General features: G+C 41.6%; 1 protein-coding gene and 1 long non-coding RNA gene across 2 annotated transcripts in view; one reads left to right on the top strand and one right to left on the bottom strand.

The window, feature by feature from the left end:
• Positions 1-17,968, top strand: part of LOC132885354 (serine/threonine-protein kinase D1-like) — a 168,045-nt gene that overhangs the window by 96,392 nt on the left and 53,685 nt on the right. The gene's annotated exons all lie outside the window — the stretch shown is intronic.
• Positions 7,116-7,719, bottom strand: LOC132889199 (uncharacterized). Its single transcript, XR_009655018.1, has 3 exons — positions 7,633-7,719; positions 7,375-7,493; positions 7,116-7,260 (listed from the first exon to the last, which is right to left on the bottom strand). It is a non-coding gene; the product is annotated as an uncharacterized LOC132889199 (long non-coding RNA).

Below are 17,968 nucleotides of genomic sequence, written 5' to 3'. Positions count from 1 at the left end.
GTGAGAACCCTAGCCGCTGCATTTTGCACCAGCTGAAGTCGTTTGATGGTCTTTTTTGGCAGGCCTGTGAAAAGGCCATTGCAGTAATCAACCCTACTAGAGATGAAGGCATGTATAAGTTTTTCCAGATCATTTTTTGACATAAGTCCTCTTAGTTTGGAAATGTTTTTTAGGTGATAAAATGCCGTTTTAGTGATTGTTTTCATGTGACTGTCAAAGTTTAGCTCGCTGTCAATGAAAACACCAAGATTTTTAACCATATCTTTTGTTTTAATCCCCTTTGTGTCAAGAATAGTGGTAATCCTGAGTCTTTCATCTTTTTTTCCAAATAGAATTACTTCTGTTTTATCTGTGTTCAGCTGAAGAAAATTTTGTAACATCCAGTTGTTGATTTGGTCGATACACTGGTAGAGACATCCAAGGGGGGTATAATCATTAGGTGATAGAGCAAAATAAATTTGGGTGTCATCTGTATAGCAGTGATACAAAATTGAGTTGTTCTGGATAATTTGCCCAAGTGGGAGCATATAAAGGTTGAATAGTAATGGTCCAAGAATCGACCCCTGGGGGACACCACAGGTCAAGGACATTGATGTTGAGGTACAATTTCCCATGGTAACAAAGAAGTTTCTATCTTTAAAGTATGATTTTAACCAATTGATAACTTTACCAGTCAAACCAACCCAGTGTTCAAGTCGATATAGCAGTATGTTGTGATCAACAGTATCAAAAGCTGCACTGAGGTCCAGTAATACCAGGACCGATGTTTTGGCTGCATCAGTATTAAGACGTATGTCATTTATAACTTTAATCAGTGCTGTTTCAGTGCTATGATTGGCACGAAATCCTGACTGAAAGTTATCAAAACAGCTGTTTGATATCAAGAAGGCAGTTAATTGATTGAAGACAATTTTCTCAAGGATTTTCCCGATGAATGGTAGATTTGATATTGGCATGTAGTTGTTTAATACTGAAGCATCCAGATTATTCTTTTTAAGTAGGGGCTTTACAACGGCTTTTTTCAGGGACACAGGAACAATGCCAGTCTCTAGGGATGTATTTATGATTTGAAGCACATCTGTAATTATAAGATGTAGAACAGACTTAAAAAAGTTGGTGGGCAGAATGTCCAATTCAGATGTTGAAGAACTGAGATTTTGTACAGTTTTTTCAAGAGTCTCATAATCAAACAAAATTCTGACATTGTGTTGACGTTATCTGTCTGTGTCACTGGTGATTGCAGCTTTTCAATTATTTGCAACTGAGATATATTATGAGCAATATTCTGCCGTATTTTATCAATTTTACCTTTGAAGAAGGATGCAAATTCATTGCATTTATTAACTGAGAGATGTTCAGGTGCTAATTGTGGTGGGGGATTAGTTAGCTTCTCTACTGTTGAAAATAGCACACGGGCATTGTTCATATTCCTGTTGATGATGTTGGAGAAGAAAGACTGTCTTGCTTTATGAATTTAATAATTATATTTACAAAGCATCTCTTTATGGATTTGATAATGGATGTGAAGTTTAGATTTGCGCCATTTTCTTTCAGTCTTTCTACATTCTCTCTTTAGCAGTTTAACAGCTGGGTATTGCTTCCATGGTGCTTTCTGCTTGTCATTGACTCTTTTGATTTTGAATGGAGCAATATCATCCATAATTTGGGTCATATTTAAATTAAAAATTTCCAGTAAATCATCTACAGAGTCTGACATTTTGGTTGCGATCCGAGAGAGAGCTTGCTCAAAGAGAACACATGTGTTGTCGTTTATGACTCTCCTACCCATAGTCGTTGAGCTGTTCTGAATGTGAGGAGACATAGAAACATCAGAGAAAACACAAAAATGATCAGATAAGGCCAGGTCAACAACAGTAGTAGAAACAGTAAGACCCTTTGTGATGACGAGGTCAAGGGTATGACCATGAGAGTGGGTCGGCCCCTGTACATGTTGTACTAGGTTGAAGTTGTCAATAAGTGCAAGTAGTTCTCTGGCATAAGTGTTTTCAGGATTATCTACATGCAGGTTAAAATCCCCAGATATAATAAGACAGTCAAACTTTAAGCAAATGACTGACAACAGTTCACCAAACTCTTCCAGAAAAACTTTGGCTGAATGTCTCGGAGGCCTGTAAATAGTTAATAACAATATGTTAGGAGACCATGTAACAAGTGCACATAAGTGTTCAAAGGATGTAAAATCACCAAGTGAGGATTGTTTACATTGAAAAGAGACTTTGAATATATTTGCGATCCCTCCACCTTTCTCCTGTCGGGTAACATCCATAAAATTAAAATTTGGGGGAGCTGCTTCAATAAGGGTGGTAGCACTATTTGCTTGATCCAGCCAAGTTTCAGTTAGAAGCAAAAAATCAAGATTGTGTTTGCAGATAAGATCATTAATTAAAAATGACTTGTTTGAAAGTGATCTAACGTTCGGAAGAGCTAGCTTTACAGAAAGTCTAGAAGTAATATCCGCTTGGGCACTCTGATGTTGTTTTGAAACAGGAAGGAGACTAGACTGGTTTACCCCCTGGGTTAAATATGCTCTATGTTTTCTATTTCTTATCAACACAGGAATAGAGAATGGCATAGGCATACTGGGTCCCAGCTTGTTTTCAAAACTACACCCAATGCAGGGACCCCCAGCACATCATATAAGACTCTCTGTATGTTCCATTTGGTTTGAGGGTGGAAGGATTGGAGATGTCATGTATCTTTTAGATGGTGAAAAAGATTGGTAGCCAGCTGAAAGTCCTGGGCGAACACAGTTCAGTCTGTTGGTTGATTTTTGATGAACTGGATACACTGCTTGTCGCGACAGATTTGGGCTGGAAAAAGAGAGTGTAGCCATTGGCAGCAGTCTCTGCATACTTTTAGGGAAATCCATGCAGGGGGGAGACGGAGATGGTACAATAAAGTCAGAAGAGCGAGACTTTGGTGAGGTCTTTGTAAGTGTCTCCATGACTGTCTCTGTGGTGACTGTCTCCCTGACAGTCTCTGTGATACTTGCATGGGGTCGAGATGTGGATGATGCAGCCTTGGCATGATTGTCTTTGGTCAGGTCCTCAATCTGGATGGAATTGCATGATGGAATCGCATGCTCACATTCTCCATGTGATTGTTGATGTCCTTGGCAGTCTGCCCCAGATGGTTCTTGGCAGTCTGCCCCAGATGGCTGTGTGTCCTTGGTGAAGACTTGCATAGATGATTGTTTTGGCTTTGCAGAGGTATTGTTGATATTTGTAACTAGGTCAGTCTGCGACATCTTATCAACTGTTTTCCTCAATGTTGGCTGAGAGAAAATTGCATGTTGTAGAGCGAGTCTATAATGATCCGCTAAAACTTCCAGCTGAGTTCAGTACTATTTGGCTTGAAGAATTCTCTGCGATTCCAGAAAAGGTTAAAATTGTCTATGAAGTTCATACCAGATGAAAAACAAGTTTTTCCAAGCCAGGTGTTAAGACTGAAGAGTCGAGTAAATGCAAAGCTTCCCCTTGCAGGGAGTGGGCCACTGATAAAAGATTGTATTCCAGTCTTATAGAGATCAGAAAAAAGTTTTCTGAAATCATCTTGGACAAACAGCTGTTCTCTGAAAACATCATTTGCTCCCACATGCACAACAATACGTTTGATAGTTTTATGCTCGGACATGAGTTTCAAAATGCTGTCTTTGGTGTCAGAGATGGATGCATTTGGAAGGCAGCAAATAATCATCCCATGTCCTTTTAAATGTCTTACAGTGGAATAACATTTTAACAAATGTTATTGATAATTTTAATATCAGTGTGAACTGTAAATGATCTTTAATATTTGAATTGTAATGAAGTTCCACAATCATATAATTGAATGAAATGTGTGATTGTCAGTTATGTATCTGTTTTTTTTTAAAGCTTATTTTATATCTGTACATGAAAAAAAAAAACAAAGAGAATCACTTTGAAGTTTCAGTACAGATGGATTATGATCCATCCATACATTATCTGTAGCCGCTTATCCTGTCCTACAGGATCGTGGGCAAGCTAGAGCCTATCCCAGCTGACTATGGGTGAGAGGCGGGGTACACCCTGGACAAGTCGCCAGGTCATCACAGGGCTGACACACAGAGACACACAACCATTCACACTCACATTCACACCTACAGTCAATTTAGAGTCACCAGTTAACCTAACCTGCATGTCTTTGGACTGTGGGGGAAACCGGAGCACCTGGAGGAAACCCACGCGGACACGGGAAGAACATGCAAACTCCACACAGAAAGGCCGCTGTTGGCCACTGGGCTCGAACCCAAGACCTTCTTGCTGTGAGGTGACAGTACTAACCACTACACCACCGTGCTGCCCCTGGATAATGATCCAAGTATTAAAAATAATCCTTATATTTATAAGCATTTCAGTCTGTCCAATTACTTTTGAGCCTGTGAAAATGGAGTAAATGTGTAAAAATGTCTGTAATTCCTAAATGTTTGTGATGTTTTTGTTAAAATCCTTGAATTAAAGGTGATATGTGGAAGAATTTTCTGCTTTTTTTATTTCACTGAGATTTCTGAAACATTACAGAGAAATCACCATTGTACTATCGTATAACCCTGTGACTTTAACAAATAAATGTATTTGATCTGATTTGTGAGGCTTCTGTTAAGGCTGATTTTCACTTCTGGATCAAATCCACACCGGAAGTTCGACCTCGACGCTTCCGCAGTGTGAAGCTTTTATACTTCATTTAAGTTGTGTGTCTCCTCTAGGGGGCGCTGTCACATGAAATACACCACTATTTGCTTTTGTTTGTTTTTTTTAATTGAGGCAGGAAATGTACAATAATATATGGCAAGCGCAAAAAGAGCACACAATGTTAACTGAACAAAAAAAAACACAACTAAGGGGTCATTTCTAACAAGTTTAAGACAATAATATTCAGTAGTTTCTGCTCTGTTTTATTTTTCATTAATTTTAATGATTTGTAATATGATAGTTCTCTCAAAGAAAATCAAAAAGATTTGTGTTGTAATATATTTAGATTTATGAAGATAACATTTGTCCAGAATAACTAAAATATTTAAGAGAAATTCAGTCTCTTGATCCTCCGTTATTATTCCAAATGTATCCTCATTTCTGATAAATTGTGGAAGAAAATAGATTTTTGTTTCGAACCAATCATGCATGTCACACCAAAAAGGTCTCATTATACAGACAGAAGAAAAATAAGTGATCCATGCTTTCTATTTCATTGTCACAGAATGTGCAATTATTTTGATCAAAGTTGAATCTTTGTCTCAGGAGTTCACCTGAGGGATATATATTATGAACAAAATTAAAATGAAGCTCTTTTGTTTTTGAAGGTAAAGTCAAGTCAAGTTCATTTGTGTAGCGCTTTTAACAATAAACAATTGTTGCAAAGCAGCTTTACAGAATTTGAATGACTTTAAACATGAGCTAATTTTATCCCTAATCTATCCCCAATGAGCAAGCCTGTGGGGACGGTGGCAAGGGAAAACTCCCTCAGACGACATGAGGAAGAAACCTCAAGAAGAACCAGACTCAAAAGGGAACCCATCTTCATTTGGGCAACAACAGACAACATACCGTCGGTGGCAGGCCAATGTGCCCGCATTGACGCGGCAAGCACGCGGTATCGACGCGGTACGTACCGCATCTGTTTTGAACTGAGCTGCAATGTACCCAAACGACCACCAGGTAGCACTTGGGAGCACTCACCCCAGATAGCAAAATCCTCCGGCCCCCCTCTACTCACGGGGTAGCCTATTTGCATATGAATAGCAGCGAAACTGCTGCATCAATGGGTAGCCTATTTGCATATGAATAGCAGCGAAACCGCGCGTGGTCCGAGAATTGCCTGGCTTGCCTCGAATTTCCTCACTCAGTATTGGATGAAAACACTACTTTTAAACCAAAGAAATCACTCGTGATTGGTTGGCAGATGCCACTAGGCCTAGGCTATTGGTTACCCTGGGTCATCATAACCACAACCTATATATATATATATATATGGTATATATATCTGTTGTGGTTATGATTAGCTATGATGCTGTATATTCATGTCATTGTTATCCTATCAATGACACATTTATTGAGGAAGGAAAATTTGCAAGGAACGTTGTATCAAACAAGAGCTTTATTTTCAAAATCAGAGTAAGTACAAGACGTTAAAAAATAAACAAAATGGCAGCATTCAGTCAAAGACAAACAGTAGTTGCCTATACATTCTCTAGTGCAAGAGAGATGTGCAGGATACAAAACTAAACAAAAGCAAATAAGCACCGTATTTTAGTCCTACAGCTCCATGAAGTGCATGCTTGCGGTCTCTGAGCTGTGGGGAGCAGGCGGCATCGGACCGACATGCAGTCGTCTGTGGTGGGTTGCCCTGTACTTTGGATCTGCCTCAAGCCTTGATTGCAGCGTACCGGTAGCACATATGGCCCTTTTCCACTACCCTTTTTCAGCTCACTTCAGCTCACTTCAGCCCGACACGGCTCGCGTTTCGACTACCTTAAAACAGCACGACTCAGCTCGCTTCAGCCCTGCTTAGCCCCCAAAACTCGCACGGTTTTGGAGTAGGGCTGAAGCGAGCCAAACCGAGCTGAGTGAGGCTGGGGGCGTGAGCAGACACTCCCCTGTGCACTGATTGGTGAGGAGGAGTGTCCTCACACGCCCCGCGAGCATGCTGAGATCTGTAAACCCGGAAGAAGGAGAATTACGAATTACGAGAATTTCTGAAGCCTTATGCGCCTCGTCTCATCTATACGCTCTTGCCAGTATCTGTTGGCGTTGTCGGTGACAACAAGCCACAGCACCAAGACCAGCAACACTAACGACACCATGTCCTCCATGTTTATTGTTTACTATCCGGGCTGTGAAACTACCACTTAAAAGATCACTGATGTCACTGTTTGCGCCGCTTAACGACATCACGTGACATCCACCCACTTTCGCTAACTCCACCCAATGTGTCCACCCACTTCCAGCCAGCACGGTTCAGCGCGGTTGTAGTCGAAATGCAACTCCAACAGCCCCACTCAGCTCGACTCAGCCCAACTCAGCACGGCATGGCTCAGCCACGTTTGTAGTGGAAAAGCGGCAATAGTTCGCTGAGCTCCGGGTTACGGGACGGCGGAGGCTTAACGATCCACCCAGACACCCCATCCACCACCCCATTTTCCTCATCCGACATCAGGTCTACGGTAGCACACTGCCATACATCCATCTCGTCCATAGCAAGGACACCTCGTCTCGCGTCAAACAGCTGTAAAAACGATCGATAAAGAGAATAAGTACTGAGCAATGCACTGCGTATGGACACAACACATGAAAAACACTGAAAAAAAAAGTCACATTGACCAAAACTGAAAAATCTTACCCTCTTTCTTCTGGAGCGACTACGAGCCGGCTACTTCATTGCTTCCGCCTGCAACGAAAGATCAGGCTGCTGGTATCTGTAGCTCCTGCGTAAGGTTTCGTAATACGTCTTGCAGGCAGCTAGAAAAACAAATGAGAGTACGATTAACAACGTAGCAGTAGGCTAAGCTTAATAAGGGAAAAGAAGAAGGGAAGTGTAGACAGCAGAGAAAGGACAGTATAGGCTACCATAATATTTAGTGAAATAGTTGTTACTTACACACAATGTTGTCTTTGTCAGCATCATGAAGATTTGGATTTGTCGACAAAGCCCGCACTAAATAGCTTGTCACGGCTTCGTTATGAGGCAAAGTAGTCTGTGAAAACAAGATGGCTACAGTTAGGATCAGGCTAGGATCTGCATCTATTAACGTATCTCATACAGAATGAAAGCATATTCTTTAAATCTTACCCTTGCGCCGGCTCGTATCGCCTAGTGTTTGTCTCCGAGTTGTGAAGACGGCGTACTGTTTCCTATGAAAAGAACAAAACAACGTTTTTAAGTCACTTGTCCCTCATAGCTAGCTACTGGCTACTTTTAGCTTGGGCTAGCTGCTATGCTTACTTTTAGGCTATTTAGCTTAGCTAGCAGACACCGGACAAATTCTTACCGCAATCATGGGACTCTGCACCCGTCTTTTCTTCCTGGAGTTTGCGTTTTCCCCAAAGTTACATCCCTCCAAAGCAGTCAATCTGTCTTCCACGGTGTTGAATCTGTCGTCCATAGAGTTGAATCTGTCGGTTACGAACGTAGTCAGCTCTGCAATCTGACGAGACAACCCACTGAGAGCAGACAGCAGTTTTCTCTCATCGATCTGCGGACTTCCCGACACAGGTCCATCGCGTCCAGACACAGGAGTCGACGGAGAGTAGAACGCGAGGCGCCGTCCAGCCATTGAAGATCACCAAGCAGCAAAAATCCCAGAAACCAAGAGAAAGTTCCGGAGCACATGAAAACTACGGTACCTGGTAAGCTACGGTACACCTGTTTATACTGTATGAGCCACGCCCATGACCGCCTGGTCCTGGTCCAATCACATGCGAGGTTATTGTTATACGGTACATGCTCGCATGTTTGTGATATAAACCATTTTGGATATTTTTGAATATAGAAGTATGAAGTTCCTGCTTACTGACTGAATTAAATAATTCAATTATAAGTAATTTCAAGATTCCCCTGAAATAAACACAGAGGCCACAGATTAGGCTTCTTTTAACAGCAGTTTGAGATGCATATGATTTTTTTAAACTATAGTTTCACAAACTTTTCATACTCAAATGGTCATGTTAACAATGGCCTATTCACAGTGTTCAAACTATGCCGATATTTTCGGGGGGTCCCTTTTTTTCCCTTGGGGGGGGGGGGGGGGGGGGGTGCTTGTGCTTGCGCTTGTCTCAGAGTGTGGCTCTCCAAACACGAGAAGCCTATCTTACGCACATATCACGCGGACTCCACACCTCCACACACGCATCGCGTCTGAAGTCATAACTCATCAGGGGAAATCATGTCCGCATTGGCATGTTCAAAAAACAACCTCGCATCAACAATGATATCAACGGGAACATTACCAATGGTAACAATGGGAAAATTCTGGGGACACAAACTAGTAGAAAGGAAGTGTGTTGGCACTGTTGGCACACTTCCTTTCTACTAGTTTGTGTCCCCAACCTGGCAGCAGCAGTCGTTGTCATATCGGTTTATTACCTTTGCTTTCAGTATCTGGTGTGACCCCCTTGTGCAGCAATAACTGCAACTAAACGTTTCTGGTAAACCGCTGATCAGTCCTGCACACAGACTTGGAGGAATTTTAGCCCATTCCTCCGTACAGAACAGCTTCAACTCTGGGATGTTGGTGGGTTTCCTCACATGAACTGCTCGCTTCAGGTCCTTCCACAACATTTCGATTGGATTAAGGTCAGGACTTTGACTTGGCCATTCCAAAACATTAACTTTATTCTTCTTTAACCATTCTTTGGTAGAACAACTTGTGTGCTTAGGGTCGTTGTCTTGCTGCATGACCCACCTTCTCTTGAGATTCAGTTCATGGACAGATGTCCTAACATTTTCCTTTAGAATTCGCTGGTATAATTCAGAATTCATTCTTCCATCAATGATGGCAAACCGTCCTGGCCCAGATGCAGCAAAACAGGCCCAAACCATGATACTACCACCACCATGTTTCACAGATGGGATAAGGTTCTTATGCTGGAATGCAGTGCTTTCCTTTCTCCAAACAGAATGCTTCTCATTTAAACCAAAAAGTTCTACTTTGGTCTCATCCGTCCACAAAACATTTTTCCAATAGCCTTCTGGCTTGTCCATGTGATCTTTAGCAAACTGCAGATGAGCAGCAATGTTCTGTTTGGAGAGCAGTGGCTTTCTCCTTGCAACCCTGCCATGCACACCATTGTTGTTCAGTGTTTTCCTGATGGTGGACTCATGAACATTAACATTAGCCAATGTGAGACAGGCCTTCGGTTGCTTAGAAATTACACTCGGGTCCTTTGTGACCTCACCGACTATTACATGCCTTGCTCTTGGAGTGATCTTTGTCGGTCGACCACTTCTGGGGAGGGTAACAATGGTCTTGAATTTCCTCCATTTGTACACAATATGTCTGATTGTGGATTGGTAGAGTCCAAACTCTTTAGAGATGGTTTTGTAACCTTTCCCAGCCTGATGAGCATCAACAACGCTATTTTTGGGGTCCTCAGAAGTCCCCTTTGTTCATGCCATGATACACTTCGACAAACATGTGTTGTGAAGATGAGACTTTTATAGATCCCTGTTCTTTAAATAAAACAGGGTGCCCACTCACACCTGATTGTCATCCCACTGATTGAAAATACCTGACTTTAATTTCACCTTCAAATTAACTGCTAATCCTAGAGGTTCACATACTTTTGCCACTCACAGATCTGTAATATTGGATCATTTTCCTCAATAAATAAATGACCAAGTATAATATTTTTGTCTCATTTCTTTAACTGTGTTTTCTTTATCTACTTTTAGGACTTGTGTGAAAATGTGATGATGTTTTAGGTCATATTTATGCAGAAATATAGAAAATTCTAAAGGGTTCACAAACTTTCAAGCACCACTGTACACACTTATTGGAACATCCAGACAGTAAGGCATTACAGTAATCCAACGTGGAGGTAACAAAAGCATGAACTAGTTTTTCTGCTTCGTCAAGTGACATTAAATTTTTTATCTTAGCAATATTTCTGAGATGAAAGAAAGCTATCTGGGTAATGTTATAGATGTGTTATCGAAGTGAAAAACCTACTTCTAGCTGCATGTGGTCTGAATACAAATACTTCAGTCTTGTCAGAGTTAAGCAGAAGGAAGTTAATAAGCATCCAGTGTCTAATGTCCTTTACACATTCCTCAATTCTATTAAGCTGGTGTCTCTCATCAGGTTTTGCAGAAACATACAACTGTGTGTCATCAGCATAACGGTGGAAACTAATACAATGTTTTCGAATAATATCACCCAAAGGTAACATATATAAAGAAAAAAATCAGTGGACCCAAGACAGAACCTTGCGGAACACCAAACTTTCCCTCAGTATGTCTAGAACTAGAAAATCCACCATTTACATCAACATACTGATAGTCTCATCTCATCTCATTATCTTTAGCTGCTTTATCCTGTTCTACAGGGTCGCAGGCAAACTGGAGCCTATCCCAGCTGGCTATGGGCGAAAGGCGGGGTACACCCTGGACAAGTCGCCAGGTCATCACAGGGCTGACACATAGACACAGACAACCATTCACACTCACATTCACACCTACGGTCAATTTAGAGTCACCAGTTAACCTCACCTGCATGTCTTTGGACTGTGGGGGAAACCGGAGCACACCCACGTGGACAACATGCAAACTCCGCACAAAAAGGCCCTCGCCAGCCACAGGGCTCGAACCCGGACCTTCTTGCTGTGAGGCGACAGCGCTAACCACTACACCACCGTGCCACCCATACTGATAGTGATCAGTTAAATAAGACCTGAGCCAGGAGAGGGCCGTTCCCTTAACTCCCACAACATTTTCTTGTCTATCCAGAAGAATGGAATGATCAGTGGTATCAAATGTTGCACTAAGGTCAAGCAACACAAACAGCGAGACACAGCCGTGATCAGAATCCAACAGTAGGTCGTTTACTACTTTAACCAGAGCCGTCTCTGTGCTATGATGAGGTCTAATTCCTGACTGATACGTTTCATGGATGTCATTCCTATGAAAATATGAGCATAACTGCTGTGCCACAGCTTTTTCAAGGATCTCGGAAATAAAGGGGAGGTTTGATATTGGCTGATAATTGGACAGCTGACAGGGATCAAGGTCAGGTTTTTTATTAGGGGTTTGATAACTGCTCGTTTAAAGGATTTGGGTACATAGCTGATCCTAAGAGAAGAATTTATTATTTTTAGAAGCGGTTCAGTTACTTCAGGTATTATCTGTTTGAATAGACGTGTAGGTAAGGGATCTAGTACACAAGTTGAAGCTTTTGATGCGGAGATTAATGAAAGTAATTTAATTTCTTTAAGGTGAGTAAAATATTCTAATTGCTGATCTGATACAGTTATATTGTTCACTACAGGGTCACTTACGTTGTCTGACCTTAAATTAGTAGTTTGAATTTTTTGTCGGATATTTTCAATTTTGTCATTAAAAAAAATTCATGAAGTCGTTGCTACTACATACTGCAGGTGTGCATGTGTCTATAGTGGACTTATTCCTGGTTAATTTTGCTACAGTATTAAATAGGAATCTAGGATTATTTTTGTTATCTTCTATTAGGGAGGAGAGATATGTTGATTGGGCAGCACTAAGAGCTTTTCTATATTTCAAGAAGCTCTCCTTCCACGCTAATTTGAATGCTACCAATTTTTTGACGCCATTTACGTTCCAATTTTTGAGTGGTCTGCTTTAAAGTGCGAGTGTCATCATTATACCAGGGTGCTAGTTTTTTTTCTCTCTGATCATTTTCCTTTTAAGTGGAGCTACATTATCTAAAGTATGGCGGAACGTTGACTCTAAGCATTCAGTTGCCTGATCGAGTTCTGCAGGGGCTGACAGTGACCCAGTCAAAGTTGATAACTCTGGGAGATCATTTATAAAGCTCTGTGCAGTAGTTGACGTGAATGTACGTTTAATACAGTAGCGTGGTGAGGTGCATATATTATTACACAGACATATTTTGAATGAGATGAGATAATGATCTGAGGTAACTTCAGACTGTGAAAGTGTGACTATATTCTATGTTTAACCTGAATGTTAGTATTATGTAACACCGTTAAAATCCCCACATATTAAAATAAATAGATGTTAAAATAGAAAGCATATTTGTAAATATATTACTTTTTGGTTAAAACTGATGAAAATGGTTTAAAAGGGTACTTCATAAAGGTTAAAATAATTTGCTAAAAGGATTAAAAGTTTAAAAAGGTTTAATAGATACAAATGTACATTGTTAAGTATTTCCTTTTATTTTGAAAAGTTCATGGTGAAAGGAGGAAGTACTGATTGAGAATAAGGATAATACTGGGGTCGTTCATTGGTTGAAGGTGTGTGATTTAAGGTACAGACAGGAAGAGAGAGAGGAGTGGGCGGGAAACTGGTTTTTGACACATTTCCGGTGGAGGATCGGTGGAGTGGCGTGTTGGCATAAACCGATCTGTGACTGAGTCTGGGTTAGTTTAGGGCATGGGAGATGAGGATATGGAAGAGGACCTTCTGTCCTCGGAAGTAGGGAATATTAGTCAGAACCTACGTAGTGGAGTTGTTAGTGGAAGTAGGGGTAGAGGACATGGAGGTAGCTCTCAATGGACTAGTGTGACGGGTGGTAGTAAGGAGGAGAATAAGAGGAAAGACCGTGATGAGGAGGTAGGAGAAAGAAGTAGGGATGTTAGAAAGAGAGTAGGGCAGGAACCAACATCGGAGTTAAAACTGGTGGTAAAGTTTAAAGAGGGACATGACATCAGGGAGGTTGGCTTGGTTTGCTTAACAGCAGGGTTGAAGAAGGCATGGGGTGATATTGTGATGGTGAGAGTGATGCAAGATGGGAGTTTATTGGTTGCATGTAAAGATGCAAATCAGAGGGATAAAGTTATGAAAGCCCAGGTGATATGTCAAAAGGAAATAGCAGAAGTAAGGAAGGTTGGAGAGCGTGGGTCCAGAGGGGTGATCTCAGGAGTGCCGCTTGGTGAAAACTTGGAGGAAATTAAAAAGAATATTAAAGGAGGAACAGTGGTAACTGTCAAGAGACTGATGGCTAAGCGAAATGGAGAAATAGTTGAAAGTACATCCCTGCTATTGGGGTTTAAAGAGCAACGCCTTCTGGAGCGAGTGATGATCGGTTATATGAGCTTTAGTGTGAGGGAATACATTCCTCCCCCGATTAGGTGCTTTAAATGCCAGCGCTATGGCCATGTAGCTGCTGTTTGTAAAGGGAGTCAGAGATGTGGAAAATGTGGGGGGAGCCATGAATATGGACAGTGTGGTGAGGGGGTAGCGAGGAAATGCTGTAACTGTGGTGGGGATCACACAGCTGCTTATGGGGGTTGCCCAGTGAGGAAAAGGGCCGCGAGTGTACAACAGATCAGAGCTACAAAAAATTTGTCCTACGCTGAAGCTGTGAAGGAGGTTGACAAGGATAAAAGGGAGCGTGGAAATATTAACAAGGGACAAAAGCAGAGTGAGGTGATGGTTAGCTCAGAGCGGCTAGTGCTATTCATAGCGTATGTGATAAATTGTTCAGAGGGGGTAAAATCTAAGTCCGAGAAAATTAAGATAATATCCAAGGCTGCAGGGAAGTTCCTGAATGTACCTGAGTTGTCCCCTGAAAAGATAAGTTCTGACCTGAGTAGGCTGAGCGAGTCCCCAGAGTCAACATCTTCTCTACCAGTATTAATAAGTCTAGCTTAGTGGTCCTGCAATGGAATGCAATAAGTCTTATAGCTAATGGGCAGGAATTCAAAGGGTTTGTTCAAGAGCTACATGATGAACCAGATGTTATCTGTATTCAGGAATCCTGGCTAAAGAGCTCATTAGACTTTGCAATCAAAGGGTATACGTGCATTAGGAGAGACAGGCTGGGGGGTTCTGGTGGTGGCGGTTGCGTCATCTGTGTAAAGAGTGGAATGCAATTTAGAGAACTAAAGAAAGGGGGCGAGCTGGAGGTTTTATGTGTTGAAGTATGGACTAAGGAGGGTAGTGTGAGTATAGTTAACTTCTACAATCCATGTAAACTAATTGAGATGGAGAGGTGATCTGGGAGGGGCTGGGTGAAAAGGTTATATGGTGTGGGGATTTTAATGCACACAGCACACTGTGGGGGGATAAAGATGATGTAAATGGAAGTATTGTGGAAGAGTTTTTAGATGAGAAGGGGCTTGTTTGTTTAAATGATGGTTCATACACACGAATAGATGTGACAAAAGGAACTGGCTCAGCCATCGATCTCACAATAGTGTCTCAACCTTTAGCCGCCAGGTGCAGTTGGCAGGTACTAAACAGCACATTGGGCAGCGATCACTTTCCTGTAGTAGTTCAGCTTGAGATAGAGCTAGTTACAGAGTTGGTGGTGAGAAAAGGGAAATGGATTCTAGGGGAAGCGGACTGGGAAAGCTACTCAGAGTTAAGTGAGGGCAATCTAATGCATATTGGGTCCAATGATAGCATTGAAAGCATGTGCTGGGCTGTCACCAACAGTATTATAAGGGCAGCTGAGATTGCTATCCCTAAATCTGAGCCAGGTAGTAAAGGAAGAATAGTGCCTTGGTGGTCCAAGGAGTGTAGGAAAGCTATTAAAGAGTGTAATAAAGCATTTAGAGTTTTAAGGAAAAGTTTGAATTTTGAGAATCTGATTAAGTACAAACAGAGTCAAGTGATAGTGAGGTTTACAATTAAAAAAACAAAAAGGGAATATTGGAAAGCATTTTGTGACACTTTGGATAGAACTACCCCATTAGAAAGAGTATGGGGAATGATTAAAAAAATGAGAGGCAATAGGAGACACTTTGAGTATCCAGTAATGATGGAAGAAGGCAGAGCTATTATAAATAGTAAGGGCAAGGCAGAAGCCATTGCTAAGGCACTTGTAAAGGTACATAGCTCAGGAAACCTCACTCCTGCTGAGGCAAGGGGAAGAGAAATGACAATAGGAAAATACAGGCATGTTTTAGAAGAGGAAATGGGCGATGAGAATGTTTTAAATACGCTCTTTGATTTGAGTGAATTTAATAGGGCAATAAAGAAAGTGGGAAGGTCTACCCCTGGAAGAGATGGGATTTGCTATATTATGTTGGAGAAGCTGACAGATAAAGGGAAGGAGGTGGTGCTGGGTTTAATTAATAAGGTATGGGTGGAAGGAGTCATTCCACCTGAATGGAAACAGGCAGTAATAATCCCAATAAGGAAGCCTGGGAAAGATCCAAAGATTCCAACAAACTATAGACCCATAGCGCTGACATCGCAGTTGGGTAAAATAATGGAGAGAATGGTGAATGACAGACTGGTCTACTGGTTAGAAACGCAAAATATTCTGCACAGCTACCAGAGTGGATTTAGGCAGGGAAGGGGTACTATGGATCCTATGGTGGCCTTAGAAGATTCAATAAGGAAAGCTCAGGTTAACAAGGAAACAGTGCTGGCAGTGTTTTTTTGACGTAGAAAAAGCATATGATATGGTCTGGAGAGAGGGACTTCTAATTAAACTGAGACAGATGGGCATAATGGGTAGAATGTTTCAGTGGGTTAGAGACTTCCTAACAGGTAGAAGAATCATGGTCAAAATTAATGAAGAGCTCAGCAGTGAACATACAGTGGAAAATGGCACACCTCAAGGAAGCATCATCAGTCCGATATTGTTCCTGATCATGATTAATGATGTTTTTAAGGAAGTGCAGGGATCAGTCAATGTTGCTTTGTTTGCAGATGATGGTGCTATGTGGAAAAGGGGGAGAAATGTTGATTTCATTGTCCACAAAATGCAGCAGTCAATTGATAAGGTCCAAAACTGGGCTCTTCAGTGGGGATTTAGAATTTCTGTAGATAAAACTAAAACTGTGTTTTTTACCAGAAGAAATATTCCTATGGAGTTGAAGTTGAACTTATTTGGATGTGAGTTAGAAAGAGTTGAGTGTTTTAAATACTTGGGCCTATGGTTTGATAAGAGGTTAACCTGGTCTGCGCATATACAGAGCATGCTAGACAAGTGTAAAAAGGTACTAAATGTAATGCGCTGCCTGCGTGGAGTGGATTGGGGAGCCAAAAGGTCAGCTTTGAGGACTATATATGTCAGCCTTATAAGATCCGTATTTGACTACGGGTGTGTGGCATACAGATCTGCATCTAAGACGCTGTTGAGGAAACTAGATGTCATCCAGCATAAGGCATTAAGATTATGTTGTGGGGCCATGAAATCTACTCCTGTTAATGCTATACAGGTAGAGATGGGGGAAATGCCACTATATATAAGGAGGGATCAGCTGGCCCTGGTCTATTGGGCTAACCTCAGAGGGCAAAGAAATGATCATATTAGTAAGTCTACGTTAATCCATTGCCAGGAGAGAGATAAACCAGGTAAAAGCTTTGGGTGGGTGGTTCCACAAAAAGTAGAGGCGTTGGGCTTGCAGGCGCTTGCTCTGTGCCCAGCTGTTTCACATCCAGTTGTGCCGCCATGGTTGTTAAAGAAGCCAGTAATAGATTTAGTACTTCTGGAGTTGAAGAAGAGCGAAGACTTCAGCAAAGATATGGTCGAGTGCCATATTAGTGCACAGTACAAGGACAAACTTAGGGTCTATACTGATGCATCAAAGTCTGCAGGCGGTAAAGTTGGCATTGCATTTGTAGTTCCAGAGTTCAAAATTTGCAAAACAGAAAGGTTAACCAATGATCTTGCAGTATACACAGCAGAACTAGTAGCCATCCTCACTGCATCCTGGATAGAGGGATATAGTCCTAAGGGTGGAGTGCTTATTGCTTCAGATTCTGCTTCTGCGCTGATGAGTATTCAGAATACTATGTCAGAGTCCAGACAAGACTTAGTGTTGGAAATTGCGCAATTGGTTAGTGGAATTATAAACTCAGGTACAGATGTAACTTTCTTATGGATCCCAGCACATATTGGGATAAGAGGGAATGAGTTGGCAGACATGAACGCCAAAAAAGCATGTGTGACCCCTGAGGTCACCTTAGAAATTGCCTATAGTAAGACTGAGGTAAAGTCACTAGTTAAGTCAAAGTCCAGAGAGTTATGGCAGAGTGAGTGGAATTGTGCAGCTACTGGGAGGAAATATTATGCAATTCAAAGGGTGGTAGGTCATTCAAGGCCAACAGCAAGATCCACCAAAGAGGAGGATATTATATCTAGAATGAGGTTTGGGCATTCTGGTCTGAACAGTACTCTATTTCTCTTTAAAAAGCATGAGGATGGAAAGTGTGGTGTAGGTGGTTCTATTGAGACTGTGGAGCATGCAATTGAACATTGTGTCAAGTTTGACCAGGAGAGGCAGCACCTCATCCTTGGATTACAGTCAGAAAGTGTGCC

This window comes from Neoarius graeffei, chromosome 1, assembly GCF_027579695.1.
Source record: "Neoarius graeffei isolate fNeoGra1 chromosome 1, fNeoGra1.pri, whole genome shotgun sequence".
Lineage (NCBI taxonomy): Eukaryota > Metazoa > Chordata > Actinopteri > Siluriformes > Ariidae > Neoarius > Neoarius graeffei.
Note: the sequence above shows the minus strand (reverse complement) of the source record. Positions and strands in the feature narration are given on the sequence as shown.